This window comes from Manis pentadactyla, chromosome X (genome assembly GCF_030020395.1).
Source record: "Manis pentadactyla isolate mManPen7 chromosome X, mManPen7.hap1, whole genome shotgun sequence".
Lineage (NCBI taxonomy): Eukaryota > Metazoa > Chordata > Mammalia > Pholidota > Manidae > Manis > Manis pentadactyla.
The window spans coordinates 46,209,229-46,223,462 of NC_080038.1; the positions used below are offsets into that span (position 1 = coordinate 46,209,229).

Genomic DNA, 14,234 nt, shown 5'->3' on the forward strand with positions numbered 1-14,234 from the left:
ACAAGACACTCTTGAGAGAAATTAAAGAGGACACTAGTAAATGGAAATTCATCCCATGTTCTTGGGTAGGAAGAATTAATATAGTCAAAATGGCCATCCTGCCTAAAGCAATCTACAGATTCAGTGCAATTCCTATGAAAATACCGACAGCATCCTTCAACGAACTAGAGCAAATAGTTCTAAAATTCATGTGGAACCACAAAGGACCCCGAATAGCCAAGGCAATCCTGAGAAGGAAGAATAAAGCAGGGGCATTATTCTCCCCAACTTCAAACTCTACTTCAATGGCATAGTAATCAAGACAATTTGGTACTGGCACAAGAACAGACCCATAGACCAATGGAACAGAATAGAGTCCAGATATAAACCCAAGAATATATGGTCAATTAATATACCATAAAGGAGCCATGGATATACAATGGGGAAACGACAGCCTCTTCAACAACTGGTGTTGGCAAAACTGGACAGCTATATGTAAGAGAATGAAACTGGTTTACTGTCTAACTCCATACACTAAAGTAAACTCAAAATGGATCAAAGACCTGAATGGAAGTCATGAAACCATAAAACTCTTAGAAGAAAACACAGGCAAAACTCTCTTGCATATGAACATGAGCAACTTTTTCAAGAACATATCTCCGTTGTCAAGGGAAACAAAAGCAAAAATGAACAAGTGGGCCTGTATCAAACTAAAAAGCTTCTGTGCAGCAAAGGACACCATCAGTAGAACAAAAAGGCATCCTACAGTATGGGAGAACATATTCACAAATGACATATCTGATAAGGGGTTGACATCCAAAATATATAAACAGCTCCTGTGCCTCTACAACCAAAAAGCAAACAACCCCATTAAAAAATGGACAGAGAATATGAACAGACACTTCTCCAAAGAAGAAATTCGGATGGCCAACAGGCACATGAAAAGATGCTGCACATCTGTATTGATAATCAGTTTATCAATTGCTGTGCACAGGCTTAAATGCTAATTTGGGCTCGATATGCAAGACACACCACCACAAGCCACAGCCGTTTAGCATATTTTCACTTTATTAAAAGAGGAGGAGAGAGATAAGGGAAAAGAGAGAGACACAGAGAAGTTTCAGGAAAACAACAAAAAGGAAGAACAAGAAAGAAAGAAAGAATCAGTCCATCATACCACTAGGACCTCATCATCAGCACCGGGAAACAAATCATCACGGGCAAGTCTCAGGGGAGGAGGACAAGTCAGCAGTACTCCAAGCACGATTGGGAGAAGGCTGCTCACGGTTTCTCTAAGCTGATATTTATGCTAGTTTAAACAAAAGAGGCTCAGTGCCAATAGGCGCATGCATGAGTCACGTACGGACCCAGATCTGGCCAGGAGCCGGGGCCGCGTTCATGGCTCGCTGTTAATAGAAACGTCCTGGGCGCGTTCCCCAAGGTAGTTATCCCGGGCACATAGCCCAAGGACAAGTGTCTCTGGCACGCAGCCCAGGGTTGTTGTTCCCTTCTCCCTGAGGAGTGGCCAGCTCCTCTGGGAAAGGAGTGCATACCTTGAGCCTGGTAAACTCATATGACCCCGAGCAGGCCTTAACATTTTATACTTTACTACAATTCGGTCCTAGGGCTGCTTGGGGAAATATGCATAGTGTCTGTATGTGCACGTCTCAACACAAACATGGTACGTATCTTTCGCATACGGCGATGCATTCAAAAGTTACAGAAGCACAAAACAATGGGGGTTATAATTATTAATAGAAGAGGGGTATATATAGCTGAGAAATATTTGTAGGCAGTGGAACTTCCAAACAAAGAGTCCCACCAGTGGTGATTAGAGTCCTGGGTTATAACATGAGAAAGGTCTTTTAATTGGTTGAATGTTATAGTGGTAATCAATTGATGCTCAGCTAGGGCTCTTTGATTATTAGCCAAAGGACGAGATAACAATTGGGAATTCTGTAAGATGGTTGCTAGAGTTAAATTCAGATATGCAGAAGGAGGTTGTAAGTGAGGAGGAGTCCAGGAAAAAGCCTCATCATCCTCCAGATCGGGAGCTAGGTAGAAAACACCACCGTTCCAGTGGAGCAACTCGAGACGCTGCAGACATCCTGAGAAGGGAGAGGAAAGTCCCATGCTGTGTAATTCCGTCAGGTTAGAGCTAGCAAAACAGACATGTTGGGGTTCTATCTCATATAAAACAGAAAAATTGCTTATTGGGAATGCAGTGAGAATACACAAGTTAGTTGAATGAGAAAGCAAACAGGGTTCCATTATACGAAGAAGGCCATTACAAACTGGCCCTTGGTCAGTAGATAGACAATCAGTTAGTTTGTAAATAATATTACTATTGTCTATATGAGTGCCTTCTATCTGTGCTTGTAGAAAATAATTATCCTTAATAATAGGCAAAGTATGAAAAGAACGTAAGGTTTTAACAACTTTAGGAAAGTAACAAATAACAGTGCCTACGCACCATAAAGCAGTGCAATTAACAACGGGAGCATTCATGGCTATCCAAACATTATTGGTAATAGAGAGCATAGTTCTCCAAGTGTCGGGAGAACTTTGCGTAAGGAGACGTTGTGCATTTTCTTTTTGTATTAAAGTGTACAATAATTGCAAGGAACATTTAGTCCAACTGAATAAAGCAGTAGTATTAGTCTCAATCCAATATTGCTTAATACTAGAGTCAGTAAAGATATGCAACATCTGTTTCTGATAAGCTAACGTTTGCTCATGGGGAATAATAGTAGTGGGTAACCATTTAGCATTTAAGGTCACAGCTTTGGATACATCTGATCCAGTATTTTTAAGGCGATGCGCTAAAGCTTCTAAATCAATAGAATTATCTACACCTAATCTAGAGCCAAGGCCACCTAAAAGAGTGTCATACCAAGCACGGCATTTATGGTTGAATTTAGGTAAGGTGGGAAAAGAAATGTTAAAATGTATTACTCTCTGGGGTGCAGCAACAGAGATATTGGTACAGGTCCTAGGGATACGCACTATCTGAGGGGTGGCACTCTTCAGGGGTTGTTTTACTGAGACCCATATATAATCTACCCAAGATGTCTTATTTATGATTGGAGTGGTGTTAGTACAAAGAATAAAATGAGAACTGTTAACAGTTCAATTCAGATTATGTTTTGAATTATTACAGTATTGCACAGTCTGTAAAATGCTAGCTACAAAACTAGTATAAGTATTTGAATGAGTGGAAATATTCGCACTACAACAAGTAACATTAACTTTGGTTTTAAAAATAAAATTAATAGGTGGGGAGCTAGAAACTACCATGCGGTATCGGTTTTCCTTATTTCCTTTCCATACAGTCATATTGCTATTTGCTGATACTGTTACATTTGCAATAGAACAGGGTTGGTTAGCACGACGCTGGAAAGAATCTTGGGAGCGTGGTACAGTAAGGTTCTTCCATGCATACTGCCACTCAGCTCTGGTAATGTTGTAGTGGATTGGCAGTCCTAGTTGAGTTCCAGGTGTCCACGCATTACTCATTGCAGGTGTCCACAGCAGAGGAGTCTATAATATAATCTAGTTCCGTAAAAACAATTGGTTAATAGGATACATTTCAGGTTGTTCTTGTTGAGGGAACATGACTACAACTACATTGTTGTCTCCTTGAGCTATAACTTTCCAGCCCGTGGAGGGTCTGCAGCATGTCTTTCTACCCTTACTTTGGTTCCAGCAAATCTCATGGTGGGGTTAGGAGGAGTATCTATCTTTTCCCAGTGATCAGTAGTAGCCTAAGGGATTATTTGTATTTGTGCTATTCTGGTGCCGGGCAAGAAGTGTAGAGTCTCTTTAGAAACATTATGTAGTAGAATTTTAATTTCTCCTACGTAGTCTGAATCAATGATATCAGCCATTATCTGGATCTCTTTTTGAGCTAAACTGGACCGGGGAGCTATCTGACCATAATATCCCTTGGGTATTTGGATGCCTAATCCAGTAGCTACAGTTTCAGTAGTGGCGGGATCTAGCCATACTTCTATATTATGCAGGTCATAGCCTGCGGAAGCAGTAATGCTAGCATAAGGGGCTTGAGCATTGGGATGGACAGCCCCTTAAAATGAGACCCATTATCACTTTGAATTTGCAAAGGGATGACATAATATAGAGCAATGATGTCTAGAGTCTTGATGGTATAGTTCTGAGCGGCTCGCTTATATGTACAGGCTACTAGGACACCCGAATACGTGTCCACACATGTACAGATGTATTTGCATCTCTTAGATAGAGGTAGGGGTCCAATATAATCTATTTGCCAAATTTGAGTGGGTGCTTTGCCTTGCAAGAGTTCTCCAGTTATAATCTTGGGCAAAGGCCAGTGTTCATCTAGTTGGCAAGTTGTGCATTGTTCTTTAACTGTTTTTAGGTCAGATAAAGGGACACCTATTCTGCGGTCCGGTGCCCACCTGTGCATAGCAGCAGAGCCTGCATGTCCTGTCTTGTGATGAATCCATCGTGCAAGTGCTAATGTTTCATCACTAATGGGAGTAGAACATTCCACTTCAGCTATAGCTGCTAAGCAATCCACATCAGCGTTATACTCACGTTCAACCGAAGTCTTCTTAGCGTGAGCGCCTACATGGAACACAGACAGGTTAGGGGTTTTAGCAATTTCCCAAATATCTTTCCAAATATCGGCTCCCCAAAGATCTTTGTCGTAAAATTTCCATTGATCTTTTTCCCATTCAGGCATCCAAGTGCCTAATCCTTGGGCTACTGCCCAAGAGTCAGTAAAAATATGACATTCCTTATCTCTCTCAAAGTTCATTGCCTGGTAGGCTGCTTGTAATTCAACAAATTGGCTACTTTTTCCTTCACCACTGGTCTCTAAGACCATTTTAGTCACTGGATTATAAACTACTGCTTTCTAATATCTAGTATGGCCAATATATTTAGCCGAACTGTCAGTAAACCAGGCATGCTTTTTTCTGCTCAGTTGAGAGGGAATTATAGCCATAGTTATATACAACAGGGGAATTAACCAGTTCTATTGCTATTGGTTGAAAGTCATCTATTGTGGGAGTGTCTATTATTTGTTCATGTAGACCTAATATTCCAGATGGCCCAACTTTAGCTCTATTTTGAATATACCATTTCCACTGAATAATGCTGGATTCTTGAGCATGCCTAATTTTATGGGAAGCTGGATCACTCATAATCCACTGCATGATTGGTATACTGGGTCTCAGGGCTACTTCATGATTAAGGGTTAATTGTTCAGTTTCAGTTAATGCCCAATATGCTGCCAGTAGTTGTTGTTCAAAAGGAGTATAATGCTGTCCTGCTTCAGGTAATTTTTGGGCCCCAAATCCTAGGGGAACCCGTTTAGAGTCTTGTTTTTGCCATAAGCTCCAATTAGCATAATTTGAGTAACCATAAGCTCTAAGGGTCCCTCTCGTATAGGCCACAAGTCAAGGGCAGCCTGAATTGTAGCCTTTGCTGCCTCAAATGCTTGGATTTGTTCGGGCCCCCAGTCAAACTCATATTTCTTCCTAGGGATCTTATATGAGGGCTGTAAAATCTGTCCCAAGTGGGGAATATGGTTCCTCTAATATCTAAACAGACCAATAAACTTGTGAGCTTCCTTTTTATTCCTAGGAGGGGCAAAATCTAGAATTTTCTCTCGGGCTTTTGGTAATATGGCCCTGTGCTCGAAATTCCAATGAATTCCCAAAAATGTCACTTCTTGTGCTGGTCCTTGTATTTTGTCTGGATTGATTTCCCAACCTTTCTGTTTCAGAGGAGTTACCATTTGGTCTAAATAACACTGCACTAAATGCTCATCAGGACCTTGGATTAAAATATCATCTATATAATGAGTAATTAATAAATCAGGGTGAATTGGACATTCATCTAAATGTTTGGCAACCAGGCGGTGACAAATAGTTGGGCTATGCTTATAGCCTGTGGCAGGTGGGTGAAGGTATATTGACATCTTTGCCACATGAATGCAAAATATTCCCATTGCTTGGAGTCAATGGGAATAGTAAAAAAAGCATTGGCTACATCTATGACTGCATACCAGGTACCAGGATGAGATTGGATATGTTCAATTAAAGTTATTGTTTCAGGAACTGCAGCAATTAGGGGAGGAGTGACTTTGTTCAATTCTCTATAGTCTACAGTCATCCTACAGGAACCATCAGTTTTCTTTACTGTCCAAACTGTGACTCACCTCTACCGGAACGGTCTTAAGGACCTCAGCCAGTTGGGGCACATCTGCATTACACAGTTTTCCACCCCAGGGCTCACTGAGACCAGTTCCCAAAGCCCATTCTTTGACAAGGGAGGAAAACTGAGGGTCCTCCCAGCCAGGAATATCACAAATCACGCATAAAACCTCACTCTTTTTCTTAAAAGGGGGCATTGCTTCGGTGGTCGTGCGTATCCTGTCCGTGATGCCAATTTGTATTGATAATCAGTTTATCAATTGCTGTGCCCAGGTTTAAATGCTGTTTTGGGCTTGATACGCAAGACACACCACCATAAGCCACAGCCGTTTAGTATACTTTCACTTTATTAAAAGAGGAGGAGAGAGATAAGGGAAAAGAGAGAGACACAGAGAAGTTTCAGGAAAACAACAAAAAGGAAGAACAAGAAAGAAAGAAAGAAAGAAAGAATCAGTCCATCATACCACTAGAACCCCATCATCAGTACCGGAAAACAAATCATCACGGGCAAGTTTCAGGGGAGGACGACAAGGCAGCAGTACTCCAAGCATGATCGGGGGAAGGCTGCTCACGGTTTCTCTAAGTTGATATTTATGCTAGTTTAAACAAAAGAGGCTCAGTGCCAGTAGGCGCATGCATGATTCACGTTCGGACCCGGATCTGGCCAGGAGCCAGGGCCGTGTTCGCGACTTGCTGTTAATAGAAACGTCCCGGGCACGTTTCCGAAGGTAGTTATCCCGGGCACATAGCCCAAGGACAAGTGTCGCTGGCACGCAGCCCAGGGTTGTTGTTCCCTTCTCCCTGAGGAGTGGCCAGCTCCTCTGGGAAAGGAGTGCATACCTTGAGCCTGGTGAACTCATGTGACCCCGAGCAAGCCTTAACATTTTCTACTTTACTACAACATCGCTAATCATCAAAGAAATGCAAATTAAAACCACAGTGAGATATCACCTCGCACCAGTTAGGATGGCCAACATCCATAAGACAAACAACAACAAATGCTGGTGAGGATGTGGAGAAAGGGGGAACCCTCCTTCTCGGCTGGTGGGAATGTAAATTGGTTCAACCATTGTGGAAAGCAGTATGGAGGTGCCTCTCAAAACTCAAAATAGAAATACCGTTTGACCCAGGAATTCCACTCCTAGAAATTTACCCTAAGAATATAGCAGCCCAGTCTGAAAAAGACATATGCACCCATATGTTTATCGCAGCACTATTTACAATAGCCAAGAAATGGAAGCAACCTAAGTGTCCATCAGTAGATGAATGGATAAAGAAGATGTGGTACATATACACAATGGAATATTACTCAGCCATAAGAAGAAAGCAAATCCTACCATTTGCAACAACATGGATGGAGCTCGAGGGCATTATGCTCAGTGAAATAAGCCAGGTGGAGAAAGTCAAGTATCAGATCATTTCACTCATCTGTGGAGTACAACAGCAAAGCAAAAACTGAAGGAACAAAACAGCAGCAGACTCACAGAACCCAAGAATGTACAAACAGTTGCCAAAGGGAAAGGGACTGGGAAGTGTGGGTGGGAAGGGAAGCATAAGGGGATTAAGGGGCATTACGATTAGCACACATAATGTAGGGCGGGATCATGGGGAAGGCAGTATAGCACAGAGAAGACAAGTAGTGACTTATGCTGATGGACAGTGACTGTAATGGGGTATGTGGTGGGGACTTGAAAAAGGGGGAATCTAGTTATCAGAATGTTGCCCATGTGATTGTATATCAATGATACCTTAATAAAAAGAAAGCATGTCAATGCCTTTGAAAACTATCTATATCTCAGGTACTTACTTAAACCTGTAGATTTCCCTACTTATTACCAGGATAAAATGTAAATGGCCCCCAGTAAGGGGTTGTTTAAATGAATTATGGTACATCTGTAGCCTACTGTATTCAGGCACTAATAAATATATGTTTAAAGATTATCTAAAATATCCAAATTTGTCTGCAATATATGGGATATGAAATTTACAAAATGCTTGTGGAATATTATTTCAATTTTACTTTAGAAAAATAAACATGAGGACTTCTAGTTAGAAATGGTTTGTGGCAGTCAGCTCTCAGTTTACCTTCTCTGAACATTCTATTTAAATAAGTATTAATAGGTATGACACTTCTGTTTAAAAGGTAGAAAGTCATGACAAAGTTGTGACAATAATACCAACTGAGACAAAAGCTTGTTAAGTTAAGAAAGCACAAAAGCACACATTTTTAAGGACACCAAAGAACTGTGTGTATGAAGAGGTTTAGAGAAATTAATTTTATAGCAGAACATGTCTCCTTGGTGAACAGAGGTCAGTTGCCACTAGAGTTATGTGCTGAGTCTTTGTAGACTAAGGAGCAGACCAACAACAGGCAAAGGGACTTTGCTGGAGTAAAAAAAAAAGCTAGTAGGACTTTTAGAAACACATAGGATGGTTTGACAGATGGTGTCTTCAGGAGGCCCAAACAATAGACAATGATAAGTAGGGATGTATATGAAGTTTGGTAGGGGTCAGGGATCAAATTTCCTTTCACATGGACATTCATCTGATCCAGCATCTTCTGTCAAAAAGATTTTCCTGAGTACTTCTGGTTTGAACTCAGAAATGCCCAGAGCTGAAAGGAGCATCCTTCCTACCCATAAAATAAGAAGTGGGAAAACTGCAAATTAATGACTCACTTTGGAACCCTTCGGAGAACTGAGGTCTCACGGAAAACATCACACACAAAATTTAGTGAAAGATAGGTACTTGCGGGTAGAAAGAGGATCAAAGTAAGCATTTGCTTACTTGGGACACACACTACATGAATGCTATATAAGCCATTAACAAGATTAAATTAGAAAATTTCAATAAATTTCTAAAGGCTGAGTGGGGGCTACCAGGGAAGTATGAAGTCTGGGAGGAGTTTCACACCATCCTGTGAGCTTTTCCTCCAGGATCCCCACTAGATGCCCACAAAAAAGATCTGTGAGGATCCTTAGAAAGCTCACTCTTGCTGCTTGCTGGGAGAGAAAATTTAGCAACCCCTGCCAAAATCCCAGCAGACACATCTTCCCTATTTTCTTTATGGCTTAATCTACAGGGCAGAAGGCATCAATGTTCTCTGTATCTCTTTGCACCTTTCCTGTAAATCTAAAGTTATTCGCCCCAAAGGATTATTTATATATATTTTTAAAAAGCTTTCATTGAGAAAGATAAAATATGCACTTCCTGACATCCAGAAGCTGGTCAGGCACTCACAGCTCGGCCATGCTATTCTCCTAACACACAAACATTTTCACAGAATACCAATCTTGACCAAGGTTATTCTGAGAGCGTGATAAAATGACACCAAGTATGGCTTCTCCACAATTGTGTCTCAGCGCAGACAAAAACAAGGTCCCTGTGCCACACATCAAATACCACACGCCCTCTTTCTTGGCGAAAATGAGTGACTGCTACTTCTTTGCCAATTATAAATTTATCTTCCTTCTAGTCCCCCCTCCCTATAGAGAAACTGTATTGAGATACCCAGTCACAAAATTGCCCATACCTTCTTAAAGCACTTGATCTAGATTGAAACTTCCTTTCCTTAGACTCTCCGCAAGTCATTCAACCCAAGCTCAAATCCTTTAGTAGGTTCTTTTAAACACCGTCTTATCAACACCCCCCAACAAAAAGTGATTCTCCATGGCGCATGTTCTCCCTTGTTACAGCTTGTTTAATTACAGGTATCTTTCTAGACGTCGTTGGCTGAAGAACATTGACATCTTAACATTTGAATTTGCTTGATGACTTAGGATGAAGATCACCCGACTGAACATGTAGGTCTATTTCTGCTGTCTATTATTTTCCATTTATCTATTTGGCTACTCTTATATCAGTCCCATATTGTCTTGATTGCTGTAAATTTATAAGCAAGTCCTGAAGTAGGGCAATGTAACTGGACTTTTTCAAGAAAATTTTGAGTATGCTAGATATTTCATGTTTTTACATTATTTTTGAATCAGTTCACCAATTTCTTCAAAAAATCTGTTGCAGTTTTGATAGGGAATCTATAAATAAGTTTGGGGAGAAATGACATAAAATGGTGAGTTTTTAAGTCTTGCTGCATTTATTTAGGTCTTTTAAAATTTCTCTTAGTGATAGTTGATAGCTTTCGGTGTAAGAATTTTGCACACTTTTGCTAGATTTATTCTTAGATATTTAGAGTTATCTGATACTATTTTAAATGACATTATTATTATTATTTTTAAACATTTTTTAAAAATTTTGGTATCATTAATCTACAATTACATGAGGAACATTATGTTTACTAGACTCCCCCCTTCACCAAGTGCCCCCCACATATCCCATTAGTCACTCTCCATCAGCGTAGTGAGATGCTATAAAATCACTACTTGTCTTCTCTGTGTTGCACAGCCCTCCCTGTGCCCCACCCCTCACATTATACATGCTAATCATAAGGCCCCCTTTCGTCTTCTCTCCCCCTTCTCCCTCCCTGCCCACCCATCCTCCCCAGTCCCTTTCCCTTTGGTAACTGTTAGTCCTTTCTTGGGTTCTGTGAGTTTCCTGCTGTTTTGTTCCTTCAGTTTTTGCTTTGTTGTTATACTCCACAGATGAGTGAAATCATTTGGTACTTGTCTTTCTCCGCCTGGCTTATTTCACTGAGCATAATACCCTCTAGCTCCATCCATGTTGTTGCAAATGGTAGGATTTGTTTTCTTCTTATGGCTGGATAATATTCCATTGTGTATATGTACCACCTCTTCTCTATCCATTCATCTACTGATGGACACTTAGGTTGCTTCCATTTCTTGGCTATTGTAAACAGTGCTGCGATAAACATAGGGGTGCATCTGTCTTTTTCAAATTGGGCTGCTGCATTCTTAGGGTAAATTCCTAGAAGTGGGATTCCTGGGTCAAATGGTATTTCTATTTTGAGCTTTTTGAGAGACCTCCATACTGCTTTCCACAATGGTTGAACTAATTTACATTCCCACCAGCAGTGTAGGAGGGTTCCCCTTTCTCCACAACCTCGCCAACATTTGTTGCTGTTTGTCTTTTGGATGGTGGCGATCCTTACTGGTGTGAGGGGATATCTCATTGTGGTTTTGATTTGCATTTCTCTGATGACTAGCCATGTGGAGCATCTTTTCATGTGTCTGTTGGCCATCTGAATTTCTTCTTTGGAGAACTGTCTGTTCAGCTCCCCTGCACAATTTTAATTGGATTGTTCACTTTTTGTTTGTCGAGGTGTGTGAGCTCTTTATATATTTTGGATGTCAAGCCTTTATCGGATCTGTCATTTATGAATATATTCTCCCATACTGTAGGATGCCTTTTTGTTCTACTGATGGTGTCCTTTGCTGTACAGAAGCTTTTCAGCTTGATATAGTCCCACTTGTTCATTTTTGCTTTTGTTTCCCTTGCCCGGGGAGATATACTCATGAAGAAGTCGCTCATATTTATGTAAATGACATTGTTTTTTAAATTGCATTTTCCAGTCATTCATTAATAGTGTATGGACACAGTTGATTTATTTTTTTGGCTTTGTATCCTGTGACCTTGTTAAACATGCTTCTTAGTTTCAGCAATATTTTGTAGATTGAATATGCTTTTATTAACAAAATCATGTATTCTGTGGTAATTACAGTTTAAATTCTTCCTTGCCAATCCTTATGATCTTTATTTTATTTCCTTGCCTTATAGAACTGATGAGGTCCTCTAGTGCAATATTAAATAAGAGAGAGTCTCCCCGTGTTATGGAGCAACCACTTAGCCTTTGATCATTGAGTATAAATGTTACATGCAGGTTTTTCATTGATATAGTTTATTAGGTTGAGGATATCCTTTGATAAATATTGAGACACATCTTACCACCCAGAAATCAGTTTAGTTTGGTAGATGGTCCACATGCTCTCACAAAGAATGTGTATTCTGAAGTTGGTAGGTGTTAGGATTCATAAATATCAGTTAGGTAAAGTTGGTTGGTAGTGTTCAACATAATATCCTTTGTCATATTTTTTTGTCTAGTTTTGTGAATTTCTGGCAGAAAGATGTTGAAAGTACACAATTACAATTGTGGGTATGTCTATTTATCCCTGTATCATTGACAATAATTCTTTCATATATTTCAAAGCTCTGACGTTAGTTGATTCCAAATTTGGATTGCTATGTATTTTTAATGGACTTATATAGGTTTTCTTTTTGAAAGATAAAAATACTGTTTAAAAAGTTTTTAATTTTTTATATTGAGACCATCTTCAATAAATAGTGTTGTGAAAATTGGGCAGCTGCATGAAAAACAATGAAACTGGGTCACTGTCTTATACCATAAACAAAAATGAACTCAAAATGGATTAAAGACCTAAAATAAGATATGAAACCATGAAACTCCTAGAGCAAAACTCTTGAAAACCAATCAACATTAGCAATTTTTTCTGTATATGTCTCTCCAGGCAAGGAGAACAAAAGCAAAAATACACAAGTGGGACTACATCAAACTAAAACCCTTCTGCACATCGAAGGAAATCATCTGCAAAATGAAAAGGCAACCTACTGTATGGGAGAAAGATAAAAATGCTCTTAAATTATGTAGTGTTGATAGTTGCCCGGCTCTGTGTATATAAAAAACACAGTCTTGTACACTGTAAAAGTTGAGTTTTATGGTATTTGAGTTATATCTTAATAAAGCTGTTTTTTAGAAAGAATATGTATAGTAACCTAAAATGTTCATAAATATATTGCTAGGTTTACATACATATATGTATGTGTGCGTATGTGTACATATATATATATCAGTATAAAAATTACAGAATTATCTTTAAATTATATACACAACAAAAAATATAAAGGAAATGATATGTGACAGATATCCCCAATGCAACCTCTTTGCCAGAGTGGCAATGTTGCAAACAAAAATATCAAAACTAAGCTATTTCTCAGGCAGAACCTTCATGGTGGTTCTAACGTAGACCCTGTTTGCTTTCCAACCCTGGTTTTCCAGCTCTCTTATTGATGACATGTACAACCTGATATCCTTGGATAAGATTTATTTTTGATTCAATGATCCTGAGAGTTCTGTTGTTCATAACCGCACACCCTGATTAATGCAGAGGTTGGCAGATGTAAGTGCTATTTACAGTCATAGAGGGAAAAGAAACATTTTATTTCTAAAACCACTTTATTGAGGTGTGATTGATGTACAAATACCTGTACATATTTAATATATACAAATTGATTTAAAGAAATTTCTAAGAGAGAAAACGTACAAGGAAGAAAAGAGAGCCCCAGGCCTCAACATAGAGCATGTCAGCTTGAAGAGGAGTTTAGAGGAAGAGGAGCCAAAAAATGAACCAAAGAATAGAATTCACACAAGAAGGAAGAAAACCAGAGGAGCGTGGTTTCTTGAAATCCAGAAGATTCAAGGGAAAGGAAGTAGGCAGCACATTCCATGCTACTAAGTAGTGAAACAGGGGCAGAGGAATGATGTTTGATTTAACATCAGAAAGTTGTTGGAGAACAAGAAAGAAACAATGTAGAGGACAGAAGGGGATGCAAGAATTGTTGGAGGGGGAGATGAGGAAGCAGAGACAACCCATTTAGAAAACATATCATGAAAGTTTGGCTGTGAAGAACAGCAGATATGTAAACAGTAAATAGTAGGGAAGTATCATCAAAGGAAGGAATTTGTTTAAGACAGAGAATAGTGGAGCATGATGGTATAATGATGGGAATGACCACTAGAGCAGGAGAATATGAAGATGCAAGAGCCACAGTGGTTATCTGTAGGGATAACATATTTTAAAGGGTGAAAGTGAAGATGAGATGCACTGGAAATGCTAGATTTGTTAAAATTATGACCCACCTGCCCCATGCTTCATACTCTTACTTAAAGACAAGCTGGCACCTACATCCCCATGGATGGCCAAATTGAGAATGAAGGGTTAACAAACCAGTAATGGCCAGAAGATGAAGGAATGGGATTTGAAGTCCATGAACTCAAGACTGAGTAATAGAGTTTAATGTAGAATGACAAATTTTAAATTTGAGAAATGTGTTGGCTAGGGGTTA

General features: G+C 39.6%; 2 long non-coding RNA genes across 2 annotated transcripts in view; one reads left to right on the plus strand and one right to left on the minus strand.

The window, feature by feature from the left end:
- LOC130682043 (uncharacterized) overlaps positions 1–9,951 on the plus strand; it is a 50,692-nt gene extending 40,741 nt beyond the window's left edge. The window contains exons 3-4 of the long non-coding RNA XR_008995359.1: positions 4,376–4,603; positions 9,890–9,951. This is a non-coding gene — a long non-coding RNA (uncharacterized LOC130682043). The remainder of the gene's footprint in view (positions 1–4,375; positions 4,604–9,889) is intronic.
- LOC130682040 (uncharacterized) lies at positions 2,541–7,572 on the minus strand. Its single transcript, XR_008995354.1, has 3 exons — positions 6,644–7,572; positions 4,416–4,584; positions 2,541–3,531 (listed from the first exon to the last, which is right to left on the minus strand). It is a non-coding gene; the product is annotated as an uncharacterized LOC130682040 (long non-coding RNA).
- Positions 9,952–14,234: the final 4,283 nt, after the last annotated feature.